The following is a 17,008-nucleotide window of genomic DNA, read 5'->3' on the forward strand; positions in this document are numbered from 1 at the left end:
TAAAACTTTCAGCTCCCCCACCATCTCTCAGTTCCCTCCCTGTCCCTTTGTCTTTCACCACATCATCCTTCCTGGCCAAAAGTGGCCACTCAGACTTCCATCCCTCCAGCCACAGCCAAGCTGCACTGGAGAGCAGAGACACCTATAAACCTGCCTCCCTCACTCTGCAGAGACACCATGACCTGCCTCCCTCACTCTGCAGACACCAGGGCAGCACTCTGCAAGGTTTGGGTCTACATAAAAGTCAGTTGTATTCCTAAATACTAGCAACAGTTGGCAAAGTTAATAATGGCATTTGCTATGAACAAAAACTTTTAATACCTAGGAGTCAACCTAATAAAAACGCATCGATTCTAAAATGTGTTTGAAGAAGATGAACAAGATCATGGACATCCCTACCAGACAAAAGACTCATTATAAGGCAGTGATCATTAAGATCACTGAAGTAATCGCTCAGAGATCGAGAAACAGAACAAAACGGAGATCCCAGAAACGGAGCCACACATAAATGGACATGTGATCTGCAGGAGAGCAGGACATTGGTCAGGACACAGAAGATCAGTGGGAAGTGGCAGCATGGTCAGTATGTGGCCCTGGGATAATTAATTGTCCATGTGGAGAAAAAAAGTAGAACTGGATTCCACTCTACATTACATAATACACAAAAAATGAGTTCCAGCAGTGTGTGGACCACTCAGACCCAGTGCTGCCAGCCTGTGCCTGCCTCCCACAATTCTGCCCAACTCGGCTCCACAATGCTGGTGGACCTCAGCAAGTGGCCCAGGCCTCTTAACCTGCAGGAGGTGGAGGGACAGCCACAGTATCCAATGCAGGCCAAATACACCAGGGCAAAGGTCAACAAGCTGGGCAAAGTGCTGACACCCGCCCAGGTTAAGAAACGGCCCACCAGTACTGCATGGCAGTGGCATTGATCCAGGCAAACTCTACACCTTGGTCATGACAGATCAGGGTGCTCCCAGCAAGAAGGACCTCAAATACAGGGAATGGCACCATTTTCTGATGGTCAACATGAAGGGCAATGACATCAGCTGTGGCACAGTCTTCTCCCATTACATCCGCTCTGGGCCTCCCAAGAGCACAGGCCTTCACAGCTATGTCTGGCTGGTTTACAAGCAGAATGGGCCACTGAAGTGTGATGAGCCCATTCTCAGCAACTGATCTGGAGACCACTGTGCCACAGTCAAAGTGGCATCTTTCCACAAAAAGTATGAGCTCAGGTCCCCGGTGGCCCACATGTGTTACCAGACTGAGTGGGAGGACTATATGTCCAAACTCCATAAGCAGCTGTCTGGGAAGTAGGGGAATGCTAAGAGACAGAAACCGACCCTGAGGTCTGGAGCAGTGCTCCCAGATTCTGGGATTCATGTAGATTTCTCTGCTTCCCCATTCCCAGTCTCCCAGGGGGGACTGAGCAATCACTGAGTGGTTTCAGGTGACTTCTTCTGCCTGACCTTTATAATTCTAGAAAGTCACACCCAGTTTATGTTTTGATCAAATTTGAACTTCATTTTGGGGAATATTTTGGTGCTAGGATGGGGTCCTCAAATTATTAACATAAGAATCGCAACCCAAAATTTAAAAGAAAAAATTCAGGTAAAAAGACCAGGTCTACAGTATTAGAGCAGAGCATCAAAGAATTTCTTAGGGAGGTTTATCAAAAAAAAAGAGACAGAGAGAGAGAGATTCATTGCATCTGCCTCTGTGAGCCCGGCTCCAGAATCGTGCATGATGGCACTTCCGGGTTGTGTTTTCATGGCCGTGTCTCTCACCAAGACAGCCAAAGGCTGATGTGTCCACTAACCCCTAACATGGTACATCTCAGAGTGGTTACTGGGGGTCAGTGTCCCACTCTGGCTCCTTTAAAAAGCAGTACTGGAAAAAGCAATGGGGAAAGTCACTTTGCAGTTAAGGTATGGCTGTCTAGATGGGCAGTAGGGCTGATGAGAGGTTGTCAGAAATCCCCTGTCTGTGGCTGTTGAACTGGTCACTCCGAATCTGTGTAAGAAAAGCCCACCTGTAGCTGCAGAATCTTATGTTAATTCTGCTGTTTGCTTTTAGCTGAATATAAATAAAAACATTGTGTGGATGAAAATTAAATAAAATAAAATAAATTCCAGCTGGGTTAACAACTTGAATGTATAAAAGAAAACTTTAAATCTTTTAAAAGAAAATATAGAGAAAGATCTTTATGACCTCAGGGTAGTGAAGATTTTCTTAAGCAAAGAGAAAGAGAACATAAGCCAGAAAAGGCTTGACTACATTTAAATTTAAAATTTATTTTCATCAAAAGACACCATTTAAAAACATACAAACCATAGACTAGGAGAAAATATTTGTTACACATATAATTGACAACGGTATAGTATCCAAAATATAGAAAGAACTCTGATAAATTAACACGAAGAGACAACAATGTGAGAGAAAATGTCTAAAGGGTAAGAACAAGCAGTTGACAAAAGAGGAATGATGGAAAAGCAAGTGTTGAGTAATCACTTAGATGCAGGGTCAGGAAAAATATTAATCTGACGATTAGGACTTTGAGCAACAGAAACTCATAAGCTGCTGGTGGGAATATAAATTCGCATAACCTCTGTGGAGGAAAATTCAGCAATACCACATGTAGTCAGAAATACACATTCCCTATTGATATTTATGGGATTGCTGTTTGTAACAGCAAAAAAAGAAAGTGGTCTATCTGGTAGGAGATAGGAATAAATAGGAGAATTCCATGAGAATAGACAGATGAATTGCACAGAATTCACAAGGTGAAATAAAACACAATAAAGTGAAAATGAGTGAACTAGCATGATGCATATCAACATGACTCTCACAAAGATAATGCTAAGCAGAGATAAATCAAGTTTCAGAAGTATAAAATTTGAAACAAACAAAACTAAATGAAATACACAAAGGGAACAATACACAATCAAATTCAAGATGTCAGTTTCTCTGAGTGTAGTAGAGGGCAGTGGGAGTCAAGAGGATTCAACTCTATTTGTAATGGTTTATACAGTTATTTTAATCGTGGTAAAACACATATAAAATTTGCCATTTTTAAGGGTACAATTCAGTGGTAGTAAGTGCATTTATACTGTTATGCAACCATCACTACCATTCATCTCCAGAACTGTTTTCATCTTGCAAAACTGAAACTCTGTCCCCATTAAACACTCTCTGCTCCAACCACCCCCCCCAACCCCCGACCAACCTTCAGCCCCTGATGTCTGCCATCTACTTTCTGTCTCTGTGAGTTTGACAACTCTAAGGACCTCATATAAATGGAATCACACAGTGTCTGTCTTTTTGTGACTGGCTTATGTCACTTAACATGATGTCCTGAAGGTTCATCAGTGTCATAGCATGGATGACAAGACTTCCTTCCTTCTTAAGGTTGAATAACATTCCATTGTACGTATGTATCACATTCTGTTTATTCATTCTTCTGTTGATGAACACTTGAGTTGCTTCCACTTTTAGTCCTTTGCAAATAATGCTGCTGTGAACATAGATGTACGAATATCTCTTTGAGACTCTGCTTTTAATTATTTTCAATATATACCCAGAAATGGATTGCTGGATCATATGATAATTCTACGTTTAATTTGTTGAGAAACCGCCACACTATTTTCCACAGCACGTGCAACATTTTATGTTCCCACCAACAGTGCATGAGGGTTCCAATTTCTCCTCTTCCTCATCAACATTTGATTTTTTCTGGTTATACATTATATACAATTATATACTGCAGCCCTAAAGGGTATGAGGTGATATGTCATTTTTTATTTGCATTTCCCCAGAAATTAGTAACATGGAACATCTTTTCATGTGCTCCTTGACCATTTGTATATTTTCCTTGGAGAAATGTCTATTCTAGTCCTTTGCCCATTTTTTAATCAGATTGTTCGCTTTTTGTTATTGCTGAGTTGTCAGAGTTCTTTATGTATTCTGGACATTGACCCCTTAAGAGATGTGATTTGCAAAGGTTGTTTTCTCCCATTTCATGGGTTGCCTTTTTCACTCTCTTGATTGTGTCCTTTGATGCACAGAAGTTTTATTTTGATGGAGTCCAATTTATCTATTTTTTCTTTTGTTACCTGAGCTTTGAGTGTCATATCCAAGAAATCATTGCCTAATCCAATGTCACAAAGCTTTTCCCCTATGTTGTATTAACAAGAGTTTTATAGTTTTAGCTCTTACATTTAGGTCTTTGATAATGGTTTACATCTTAAGCTGGTGGGTAATTGGCTATTCCTTGTGTTATTTTTTATATTGTTACAGTGAACATGTGAACATATGCTGTCCCTCTTCTACTCCACTTGCATTTCTAAGATCATATGAGATGAGATCTGATCAAGCTCTCCTTGCCACGGTCTCTGCTCTGCTACCTAGGAATCACCTTCTGTATATCTTATTAAAGCTTATATTCATTTTCTCTGTCTCTGAGATAAGAGCAAATAACAAGCAAAAATCATCTAAAGAATGAGGGTCTTTCCCCCATCCAAGTGTTAGCCACCCAGAACACCAACAGCACTGAGCTGGAAGCACTCCCAAATTACGAGGAGTAAAAGAGACAACAGACATGTGTATGGTAAACTGACATTCCCCTCCTCTGTTGAATCTCCTGCACTACTCCTTGCCCTAGACTCACAAGGAAAGAATAAATCCAGACACAATTGGGCCTCCTCATGCAACAGCTTGAATATAGTATGGAAATTATAAGAAAGTTCTGGAAAGCTCATGCACCCTGGAGGGAAGCCCAGATGTGCCAGTTTCTTTACTGTATTAAAGTCACATGTCCTGGGCTCCTGGGTGGCTCAGTCAGTAGAGCATCTGGCTCTTGATTTCAACTCAGGTCATGACCCCTGGGTCATGGGAACAAGCATCATGCTGAGCATGGAACCTGCTTGAGATTCTCTCTCTCTCCCTCTGCCTCTCTCTCCTGCTCGTGCCTCTCACTCTCTCTAAAATAAAAAACAAAAAATAAAAAATGAATCACATGTCCCAAATGCCAGGCTTACGATGCAAGGTCTTTGTGTGCTGGAAAGACATGGGAGACTCTGTCTCTGTGCTGAAGAAACAACACAGGTGAGGAGGCTGGTGTGTGGGATCCCATGGTGAATGGCACCAGCCTTGGGAGCCAAACAAACACAGGCTTGAATTCTGGTTCCTTTGCCTCCAAGCCATGTGGCCAAGTTACCTCTCTGAATCCTGCACCCTCACCTGTAAAATGCAGATAATAAAATGGACTTCACACCAAGTGCCTGTTTGGCTCAGTCAGTGGACTACGTGACTCTTGATCTCAGGGTTGTGGGTTTAAGTCCTACATTGGGTATAGAGATTGCTTAAAAATAAAATATTTTTAGGGGGGCCTGGGTGACTCAGTCGGTTAAGCGTCCGACTTCAGCTCAGGTTACGATCTCACGGTCCGTGAGTTCGAGCCCCGTGTCGGGCTCTGGGCTAATAGCCCAGAGCCTGGAGCCTGCTTCCGATTCTGTGTCTCCCTCTCTCTCTGCCCCTCCCCCGTTCATGCTCTGTCTCTCTCTCTCTGTCTCAAAAATAAATAAACGTTTAAAAAATTTTTTAAAAAATAAAATAAAATATTTTTAAATATAAAAAATAAAATAAACTTCGCAGAGTTGTTAAGGATTAAATAAGACAACACTTACAAAGTGGTTAGCATGAAAAAAGAGGTGGGGGGGGCGCCTGGGTGGCTCAGTCAGTTAAGCATGTGACTTCAGCTCAGGTCGTGATCTCACGGTTCGTGATTTCGAGCCCTGCGTCTGGCTCTGTGCTGACAGCTCGGAGCCTGGAACCTGCTTCCGATTCTGTGTCTCCCTCTCATTCTGCCCCTTGCCCACTCACGCTCTGTCCCTCTCTCTTTCTCTCTCAAAAATGAATAAACGTTAAGACACAATGGTTGGCATGGTGCCTGGCACAGAAAGAGTCCTCCGCGAGGGGTCTGGTGTCCACTGGAGGTGGTAGTAGCAGCAACGGTGGAGGGTGTGATGCCACCAGACCCGCATTCAACTCCATCCACATTTAATCAGCAGAGACAGAGAGAGAGAGAGAATTAAAACAGTCCTACCGACTCGGTCCAGGTATGAAATAGGAGGTGGAAATCACAGCTCTTCAGGCCATTGGGCTCGCATGGTGGGTCATCTCAAGGTATGGAGGATGACATTAGTGATAACGAAATGTCTGTCATACAGCATGGCACCTCAACCCAAACCGAGTGCCTTATCTGGGGCTTCTCTGAGGAAACAGCCACCCTTCCCGACAACTGAAGAGCCTGGCTGTGTTAGCCGGGTTGAGACACGGTGTGTAGTCTCTGGGGGAACAGCGCCCTGGAGAGTTTGCAAAGATATGAATAGTTAATGCTTATCCTTCAGTTTACTTTGTGCGAGGCACTTTTCTAAGGCTTTACACATGGACTCGTGTGATCCTCACAACAAATTTAAGAGGTAGGAAACACTATTTTCACTCCCACTTCACAGACGTGGGAACTGAGGCACAGTGGGCTTAAGTAATTTGCCCAGGATCACACAGGTAGTAAATGGCAGAGGCTAGATTTGAATTTAGGTCGCCAGCCCTAGGGTCCATGCCCTGAATTGCTGGACTCTTCTATTTTAAATATGCTTATTTTTATGTCTTATGCTAGCAATGTTGTCAGCCATGACTCTACAGTAGCAGAGCAGCAGTGGCAGGGGGGTTAGTATAAATCATAATCAAAGAGTTCAAGAGTATGAAGGGGACATTCAGTCACAACCATAAAGTGGAACCACAAGACTTAAAGACTCTAAAATCGAACCTTGAAATGCTGAAAGAGGAGCTGACAGCGCCCTCCCCCCACCATCTCCTCCCCCACGGATACCCCTGCTGCGTCTCAGCCAGGAAGAGAGGCCAGCAGACATCAAGCCTTTCCTGGCCACTTGCAGGAACTCTGGAGAAATGCAGGTTCCTTCCCCCTGTGGGAAATGCCCTCCTTCCTGGGGATTAACGCCTTGTATCTCTCCCTGTCCCGTAGACTTCACAGACTACAAGACCATCTCTGCCCCAGTTAGTTCTCAAGACAAGTCAGGGTGGTGGCTCCTTCTGGGTCTCAGCCAGGCCCTCAGTCTAATGTTAATCCCTGTCAATGGCTGAGACGTGACCCATCCTGTTTTGGCTTTGCACTGTGGCTGCTGCTGCCATCAGTCCTGCACCTGGCAAAAATTAGCAAATACGTAGGTGGAGGTGAATGGCTAAAATCTCTGAACTGACAGCTCAGCAAGAAAATGGGAGGGGTGCCTGGGTGGCTCAGTCAGTTAAGCATCCCAGCTCTTGAGTTCAGCTGGGGTCATGATCCCGGGTTCACGGTGTAGGGCTCTGTGCTAACATCACAGAGCCTGCTTGGGATTCTCTCTCTCCCTCTCTCTGTCCCTTCCCTGCACTCTCTCTCCCTCTCTCCCTCTCTGCCCCTTCCCCATGCTCTCTCTTTCTCTCTCCCTCTCTCTCCCCCCCCCCCCCAGTCTCTCACTCTGTCTTGTAAAATAAATAAATAAATTTAAAAAGGGAGAGGGGAAGTTAACATTCACTGAGCGTCAGCCAGGTGCCAGGCACAGCCTTAACCCTCTAGATAACCCAATGCCCATCTCTGGGTGAGAAAACCAAGCACGGAAAGAGGTTAATCTGTCTGAAGTCACCCAGCTAACAGAGGCTGAGCTGTGGTTCCAACTGTGGTCTGTTCCCCTCACCTCCCACAACAGCCAAGGACAGCACCTCTGGTTTACAGATGGTGAAACTGAGGCTGGAGAAACAAGTGGCTTGCCCAAGGCCACACTGCTGGTGAGGGACAGAACCAAGTCCTAGCTCAGAGCTCCTAAACCCTAACCCAGACACTCATGCTTTCCTTGGAGGCATGGGGTTTTTACTCCTGAGAGAGACAACACCTATGCAATTTGCTAACCACTTAGTTGGCAAGCCAAGAAGTTTGCTGACACACAAGATGAGAAGCCTCCTCACTTCTGTTAGGGTGGCCATTCCCAGGGTCTGGAGGTTGGGCTCAGGAGGAAAGCCCATGCTCACCCCCAAGCATGTTTAGAGAGCTGTGTCTCAGACCTGGAGTGAGTCACCCCCTCTTCTGTGCAGCTCTGTGTTCAGCCACGCCAGGACAGTGCAGAGTGAGGTAAGGTTCCTGCTCACACTCACTGGCCCCACAAGGGTCCTGGCAACTCCCAAGGTGGACAAATGAGTTGCCATTTTGCTTTCTAAGCTCTCACCCTAAACTTCCAGATCTGTTCTTCTAACCCCTCCCAGGCCTTTCCCTTGCTGAGCGCACCTGATCCCCCTCTTCATCTAGCAACCTATCCAGATTTTCATCACACCCCCAAAAGTCCCCCAGTGAGGGCCCCTGACTTCCAGCCAAGGCCTTATTGGAGTACCAGGTCCCACTGCCCCTTACAAAGACGGAGTCTCCCCCAGGGCAGGGCTGTTTCCTCCGCATCAGACGGGCAGCTGCCATGTGCTATATTTGCACCACTGTCCTCCTACTGCTCAGGACAAGACACTCAGACTTGGAAATCCAAGAAAAAAACACGTTCTGCTCCTAGTTCTTCATTCCCACCTATGCCTCAGGGAATTCCCCATGGAGGAGGGGAGTATATTGCCAAAGATACAATTCAAGCCTCTGCCCCTTGGGTTCAAGGTGAGTCCTTGTGGTTGAAACTGGCAGGAATTAAAACAAAGACTGAGTTGGCTTTGATCTCATATTTACAAAAGCCCCAGCATGGGGGACACTCCTCACACAATGCACAACCCTCTGGTACGCGTTGGGCCTGTGTGTTCTGTTGAGCTCCCCACCTCTTCCTCCCGCAAGTCAGAGGACTTGGCCTTCCGGCTTCTCTACAACAATTCTCCTGCCCCTTCACCAGCTGCAGCACCCACCAGACCCTTCTTGTTGGCAGATCGCCTTCCATGAGGAAGGCTGAAAATGCCAAGACATTTCAAGGCTTTCTTTGCTTCTGGAACCAGAACCTGGTTTTGGCCAGTGGCATGAAAGAGAAGTCTTCCAAAGAATTTACAAGAAAGATACTCTGCCTTTGTAAGAAAAAAAGTTGCAGAAGAAAATGATGTGGGAAACAAAGGCAAAAAAAATTACATTTTCTTGCTGCAGACACCCCATTGACAAGTCCTTGAAAGAGGCAATGACCTTCCTTTAGGAATTCAGCTGCCTTGATGACGAATGGCACTTTGCTCAGGGCAAAAGGCAATCTTAGCTTAACATCCCAACCCCCAGGATCCTGTAAGTCTACTTTAACATACAAAAATTCTTTGGGCGACACCTGGGTGGCTCAGTTGGTGGAGCATCTGACTCTTGATTTTAGCTCAGGTCATGATCTCACGGTTCATAGATTCGAGTCCTGCAACGGGTTTCACACTGACAGCACAGAGCCTGCTTGGGATTCTCTCTCTGTCCTACCCACTGCCCCATCAAAATAAATAAACTTTTAAAAATTTCCTTTGGAAACTTCCTTTATCTCCCCAAACATATGTTAGCAATTATACTCCAAGCATATGTCCCCCTAATGTACATCTGAAGGTCCTCACGACTGAGCTTTTACTAAACAGTAATAAAGAACATTTTCCTAACAACAGGCTCCTTAAGGTCCTAGAAACCTTGCTTCCAAAATTCCTTAGAGATTTACACTATCCCTAACACCCTTCCAACCTGAAGGTATATAATGAGTCACTCTTCACAACCCCAGTACACCTCTTTCTGCCCACAGGTCCTGTCCCCATGTTTTAATGAAACCCCTTTTTTGCACTAAAGATGTCTCAAGAATTCTTTCTTGGCCATTGACTCTGAACCCCAACATCTCCACGTCACTATATCATGAGTCACATGCAAAATTCAACCTTTTCCTCATTTCTTCCCAAATCAAAACACAATAAATGAAAAACATATGAAGTGCTCATGAATGTAAATGATGTTGCTAAATATTTGGAAGGGAAAGTCTCAGGGGAGGGTCTTATCAGTTAGTAAAGAAACGCCAACAGACTTTCTTGAGATTAGAGAAAATGCAGAACTCACTGGAAGAGAGAAGAGGGTATTCTTCATCAAAACCAGGTATTACCGGAAGTGGGTGGAGGTGGAGGAAAAGTCAACCTCCCCCACCCAGAATCCAGTAAGACAGAGCTTCTCAACTTCTGGTGAACAGAGCCCTATGGCAGGCAGCCCAAGAAGACCACTCAAACCTAAGACACAGGATGGGCACCTCCCTAGCTCCCTTTACCTTGTGCCCACCAACTGCCACCAAACTGTTCCCCACCCTCTCTCTGAGAGCCCCCAGGATCCCACCAGCTTCCTCCTCCACCTGTCAATTCTCCTGCTGAAGTCATACTGCTGCCCCCTCCTGGCCTGCCTCGGAAGTGGCCCCAGGCTGCTCTACAGTTGGCTTCCCAGGTCCTGCCTGCTCTTCTGAATTGACAGGCCTGATGTCCCCTCCCTTCATACATACCCTGTCTCCCAATACTGCTCCCAGGAGGCCAAGGGTACATCATTACCTTCATGGCATTACACTGGAGAGCAGGAAAGGGATTGATGTTAGGCTTGCTCTGACCCACCGAGAGAGAAGCCCTATCCCTACCATTAGACCAGCAACTCAGGAGACAGCCCTCTCAGAGCAGGACTTGGGCCTCCCCTCTTAGACTGGGAACTTCCTAGGGGACACTCTGTGGTTAAGGCCACAGCCCCTCCTTCTGCTGGGTTCCTCCGGTGGCTGAGGGGAAGCTAATGGGGCAAAGTGTTTGCAGCCAACCCTCCAGCAACAGGTGAGGGTGAGCACGGTTGGTAAACTCCCAGCCGATGAGGACAGGCTGGGGTCATACCTGCTCTGAACTTTACAGAGACAAAGCGGATCCACTCCCAAGGTATGTTGAATTTTACCCAGAGAATAATCCCAGTATTAAAGTGTGGAACACATAAGCGCCTCCAGACTGCTGTCACGGCTTCCCCACCAGCTGCCATGAGAGCAGGCAATGACTTCACCCCTTCCCAGGGCCAAGGGCCTTTATTACCCCAGTGGCCCATGCCTCACCCCTACCCTCATTCCATGACCTTATTGTTTTCTGTTTTAGTTGAAGTCTCTAACTGCTTGGGGTTTGGGTTTTTTGTTTCTGGTTAAGAACAGACATCTATGTTTTTTACATTATATCACTATATATCTTCCAGCTCCTAATTCCATTGCAAGAAATCTTCCCACTGAAGTCATTTTTCTGGAAACCCACTTTTTGAAATCTTTTTGAAGACACAGTTCTCTCCTACATTTTCTCTGCATTTTCTTCTTTGACTGTAGGTTATTCTGCGTGTTGTTTTCTCCGTTCTCTTTTGTGCTGCCAGGACTCTTCACGGGCTGGTGATTTTATTTCCTTACGAATGAAAAGACTAAATTAGTTTTCCTAGGTAGCTCTTCTAGCCGAGGCTTTCTTTCCTATGCGCACATCTGTTTTCCCTGAGTGGGAGGGTCGCTCAGAAGTGCTGTTTATGTGGCAATGAGAGCTGCACTTCACTGAACGGACAGGGAACCAGCTGCTCATGCCACAACTAGGAAGGCTTTATCCTGGGATGCCAAGAAAGAAGTTCCAGAGTGCTTGTTCATTTTCTTTAGACAAGAGCTGGGCCCGGGGAACTACTGCTCTGCAGGCAGGAAACAGAAAAGAGGAGACAAGTGTGGCCGGCTCACTGGTCTGCAGGCAGACTTTCAGTTGCCCTAAGCATCACCAGCCCCACTTTCATCCCATCCTTGGAGCCATTCATCTGAAGTCTCTCTGGGGTTCCAAAGTGGACGTCAGGTCCCCTGGCTTTTTTTTCTCCTTGCTTTTTCAGGTCCATAGCCCTCCCTCCTACCATACCGTCCCAGCCCAGGGCCAGCACCTGCACACTGGGGTTGGGGTCTTGACACTGCCCCCAGCCCTGAGCTATGGACACATGGCACCTCTCTGAGTTCCTGTCTCCTCACCTGTAGAGTAGGGTTCACCTGTCCTGCCCAGCCCACCTCCCTCACAGAGTTACTTAGAAAGCCAAATAGGTGAAAAGGACATTCGTACAAGAACAATCTCATAGTTATTCCCAGTTATATGGTCAGCAGAGAGGGAGACAGTGACCCAAGAGTGTGGGGAGAGGGGAGAGGAGTCACTGAGGATTTGAGTTGCTATGATAAAATGTGAATACAGGGCCTGCCTTCTGAGGGGATGTCTTAGTCAGGACTCTGGGCTGGAAAGAACAAAACTCACCAAACAGTACCTTCAGTTAAAAAAGAGCTCACATCACTGGAGAACACAGGAAAATTCCAAGACTCAAATAATACCACCTGTTTTCTAGATGGATGGATGGATCCCGCGATGTCCTGCCTCTTTTTTGGAAGAACTGGTTGTCTCTTACCTTAGGAGGGCGTCCCCACCCCTCATGAGAAGGCACATGGCTCCTGGCTTTTATTATCCACATGTGGAAGTCCCAGGGGAAAAAGAACTTGTTTCCCTAGCAGCCCTCCCCCAGGGAAGAATCCTGATTGGCCCCACCTTCAAACAGTCTTGGTGGCCAGAGTGACCTCATCCACAAGAGCTGTATTTGAAGCTTGGAGAAAAGAGTGTTCTGACACTTCCCTTATGCAAAGTTTATAGTTATAGCAAAAGACCCAGAGAATTCTACTCCCACACAACATTCCAAAGGATGTCAATTTGGAGGACGTCCTCCAAATAGTTTTTCCAATTCTCCCTCATATTCTCAAACCTGTCACGCTGAAACTCCAGCACAGTTACGTGACATGGTTTCAAAACCTGCCTTTAGGAAGCCACATCACCTGGAGCTAAACCTCCAGTGCCCAGATACGACTTCTTCTCGGCTATGAGCCCCTTCTTGCTGCATCATTCACTTACACAGAGCCACACTGCGGCCGGGTCAGGATGGCCAGTTGGCCACCATCTATCAGTGCTCCTCTGTCACAGGGCCAGAAGAGACGGAGAACAGCAGGCTGGCCAGGGCCATTGGCACCAGGGAACCGTGCTGATGGTCAGCCAGGCCTGCAGTCACATGCCTGCCCATGCCGGGGCAAGTAAGAGTGAGGCAGTATAATTGGGAGCACCACCAGAATGGGGTGGAGATGGGGAAGGGAAGTTCCCCCAAGGGGTGAGGAGCGAGACCATCGGGAGAGGAAGAGACAGTGGTCAGACCCACGTGGATGGAAACGAATACAGCAGTGACACTGGGGCCCAGCTGGCCTCCATGGCCCTTCGCAGGGTCCCCTGAACTTGCCGAGTCCTTTCACACCAGCCATCTGGTCCAGTGAGTCTCGCCAGCTCTGTGTAGCTGGCTTCCTTCACCAGCTCCATGAAGTAAGAGTTTCCATTTCCAAGACTGGCTAGGGGTGGGGGGTGGGGTGGAAACTTTCGCAAGAAAACTGAAAGAACACGAGTCAGCTGCCCAGGCCAAGGCCCAGGTCCCTGTGCAGGTCAGCCAGAGAGGAGAGGCTGAGCCCATGGGGAGGAGTGGGGGAGGGAAGAACTGGGACTAGGGCTCAGAGGTCACAGGACCCCCTTCCCTGCCCACCAGGACCACTCTCCAGAGGCCGGGGCTCAAGGCTGAGCTGTTCTCTCTCTCTCTCTCTCTCTCTCTCTCTCTCTCTCTCTCTCTCGTAAAAACCAACAGTGCCAATTGTCCCCTCAGACTGAGTGTGCATCCTCAAGGACAGGTTGGGGGGGGGGGGGCCGCACACTCAGCAAGGACTTATCTCTGGCTTTCACCTTCAACAGCCACCCACCCAGGGGCAGAAACTGGTTTCCCCTACACTGAATCTTTCACCGTGAATCCCACCTCCCACCTATCCTCCTCCTGATGCTTCCAGCCAAGCCAAGAAGCCTGAGCTCTTGACCTCACTCCCACCCACTCCCACAGCTGCCCCACCTCTGAGGAATCAAGAAGCCACACCAATGACTCTACCAGGGTTCCTTCCAATCTCCCGGGAGGCAACCCTGGTCTACCTCACCTCTGCATGGTAGGCTCCAGAGTGACCCTCATTTGAGAGATGAGACAATTGTGAAAGACAATGAGAGAGTCGGGGTTCACGTCCAGGTCTTTCCTGTGGATCCCCAGCTGGGCGCCCTCCGCTGGTCTCCACCCACACAGCCTCAACCCCCTGGCGGCAGGCCTGTCCTTCAGTGAGCTCAACCCAGCTGTGTGTGTGCTCTCCCACAACCTAAAATCACTGGGTGCAAAGAGAGAACCGGTTCACAGGCTCCCTCTGCACTGTTACCCCAAAGCAAGCACAAAGGGTGTTATGTTTCTACACATTCTGAAGAGAGGCTCTTGACCACCTTCTCCAGAAAAGGTGAACCAAACACAAAGTCCGGTGACTTGATGCATCCCTCACCTCAAAGGTAGGAAAGGCTCAGAGAGAGGAGTAAACTGGGGTGTTGGGGGGGGAGGGGGGACAAGGTGCTTCCCCTCTATCCTGATGCCAGTGAGAACCACTGAGAGCATGGGCTGTGTCCAGGGAACTGGGGCATGACTCTTGACTTGCACCGAAATTCTGCAAGAGGAAGGCTGCCTGCCCCCCATGGGTCTGCACAGCAGGTTCCCAGGTCCTGCAGCCACATGTGGACCCCACACGGGCTGGCCCGGGGCCAGGAGTCAGTGTGGAAACTTCTGCTGGAGGTCAGGGGCAGTGCTGATAGGATGGGGAGTTGTCAGGGATCCACCAAAGGAGGCAAGGGGAATCCAGACAAACCCCCACCACCCAATGAGGACTCCAAGGCCAGACTGTAAACACACTGGGAAGGAGGGAAGGTGAAGGGGCTGCCCTCAGGCCCCTCCCAACACAGCTTCCCCAAGGCAGGTGGGGGGTGGGGGCCTGACTGGGGCTCTTCCCATCTGAAGAAACCTGGGTGACTAGAAAGGCTGTGGGACTGGCAGGATTTCATTCTAGGGTAGAGAAGGATGGTGGCCAAAAGGAGTTATCGGAGAACATTTGGAGAGAACAGGGTTATGTCCATTTGCACCCCACCAAGTCCGTGCACTCAGTAAGCTGGTTATGATTAGCAAGAGGCTGCTTTAGGGCAAGCACGGTGCTGGGCACGAGGCACATGGCCTCCAGGGCTCCTCGTGCCCTACTGGAGCTCACACGAGAGTGAGATTCTAGGTCTGTGCCCACCGGGAGCTGGGTCGCCCCACCAACCACTCAGCAGCAAGAATGAGCCCTGACTGTATTCTTAAGATGATGCCTGATGGGGTCAGAGTCCTACATAAAACCCCTCCCACAGGTACTGGCCCCGCCCTTTATCCTACAACACTCTACAAAGTGGAAGTGTGTTCACCCCTTCGACAAAGGCTTGTCAAACACCTACTATGTGCTAAGCCCTGTACTAACTAAACATGAAATGGCATGGTCCCTTGCTCCATCCATTAGCTCACAGTGGGTATCAGGAGAGGGAAGGGAAGAAAGGGGGGCAGAATGTTACACTGCCGGGTGATAAAGACCAGCATGGAGAGGTATGGGAGCTCTTACCTGTGCCTGGGATCTGAGATATCACAAAGGAGGTGACGTTTGGGGTGGGCTTCAGGAAACAGGAGGAATCCCATGAACAACTTGTGGAACACACATGGCAAGATCAGAAGACCAGGGCAAGTGTCTGGCAAGTGAGCAGCAGTCTGTTGTCCCAGCGGAGCGTGTCCTGGAGGGACACCAGCCCCGTCACAGGGACTCCAGTCTCATGAGCTCATCCAAACCTGATCACCTCCCAAAGGCCCCCACCTCGAAATATCATCACACTGGGGATTAGGGCTTCAATATATGAATCGGGGGGAGGCGCCAGCATTCAGTCCATAGCAGAAGCCAGTATAAGATTTTAAGCTATGGAACCAGCTGTATTGGCAGAAAGATAAATGTGACAGCAATGTGGAAGATGAACTAGGGCCAGGAAGTCTAATCCAACTTTTTCCTTACACTGTGGACTGCCTGTCACTAGGGCTGTGTGGTCTGGCCCTAAAGACAAGCGGAAGGGTCTGGCTTCTGCTCCAGCCAGCCAGTGTCCAACATCTAGCCATCAGGTTCCCCAGGCAATCCCAGGGCAATCCGGCCACCTCAGACCTCTCAGGCCGCTCCCACAGGCCGACCGCGCTGAGTGGTTAATGAATGGTCAGCAGGGGGAGCCAAAGGACCAGCGATGGGACAGAAGGCTTGTCAGCGCCTCCTCCCACGTGGGGGAAAGGGATCCAGGTTCCAGGCCCTGGTGCAGCCTGATCCCTTGGGTTCCATCATTCCCAACCCTGTGCTCTGACCTCAGATGGGAGCACTAAAAGGGAGGGACGCTTTTCCCTAAAACCGGAGGCAAGGAATGGGGAAACACACAGGCACATATGCATATGCACACACATACCCAGATTTTTTTAAAGGCTTTTCCCAGTTTCTTGGAGAAGTTCTACTTACCAAACTTAATTTCCCCATCAAGTTTTGGATCATACATTTGTGTGTTCCTAAACTAACGCCATGGCTCTGAGCTGTGAAGGACACTTCTCAGAACATAAAATAACAAGCCAGAGCTGGACATGAGCCACAGAACTGACTTTTTCTGGTAATGATTCACACTCTTGAGACTAACTCCCAAGTAAACACTACATTTATGAATATATTTACCCCACATAATCTGTAACTGGTTGGAGGAAAGGGCACCCAGAAAAGATGTAAATGTCTAAAATTAAGGGACATCAACAGGGAAGAGCTGTGTGTTGTCATGAAAATGGTAATTATACATTTGTAGGAAGATTTGATAAGAAAACAGAAATATTTTGTTTAGGGGCATTGCATTAATGAATTTTGACCATTTCTGGAATTGGTTTCCCCAGGGCAAACTGAGCAGGCAGCATCATCTTCCCTCTGCTGAGAGACAGAGCCACAGGGAGGAATGTGGTTGTTTGCTTGTTTTAAAGGGTAAGTGATTACAATGCCTGTTTTCCATA

General features: G+C 47.9%; 1 pseudogene; it reads left to right on the forward strand.

Moving 5' to 3' along the window:
- Positions 1-740: 740 nt before the first annotated feature.
- Positions 741-1,320, forward strand: LOC106987254 (phosphatidylethanolamine-binding protein 1-like; annotated as a pseudogene).
- The last annotated feature ends 15,688 nt before the right edge of the window (positions 1,321-17,008 follow it).

Source organism: Acinonyx jubatus, chromosome E4 (assembly GCF_027475565.1).
Source record: "Acinonyx jubatus isolate Ajub_Pintada_27869175 chromosome E4, VMU_Ajub_asm_v1.0, whole genome shotgun sequence".
In the NCBI taxonomy this organism is placed as follows: domain Eukaryota; kingdom Metazoa; phylum Chordata; class Mammalia; order Carnivora; family Felidae; genus Acinonyx; species Acinonyx jubatus.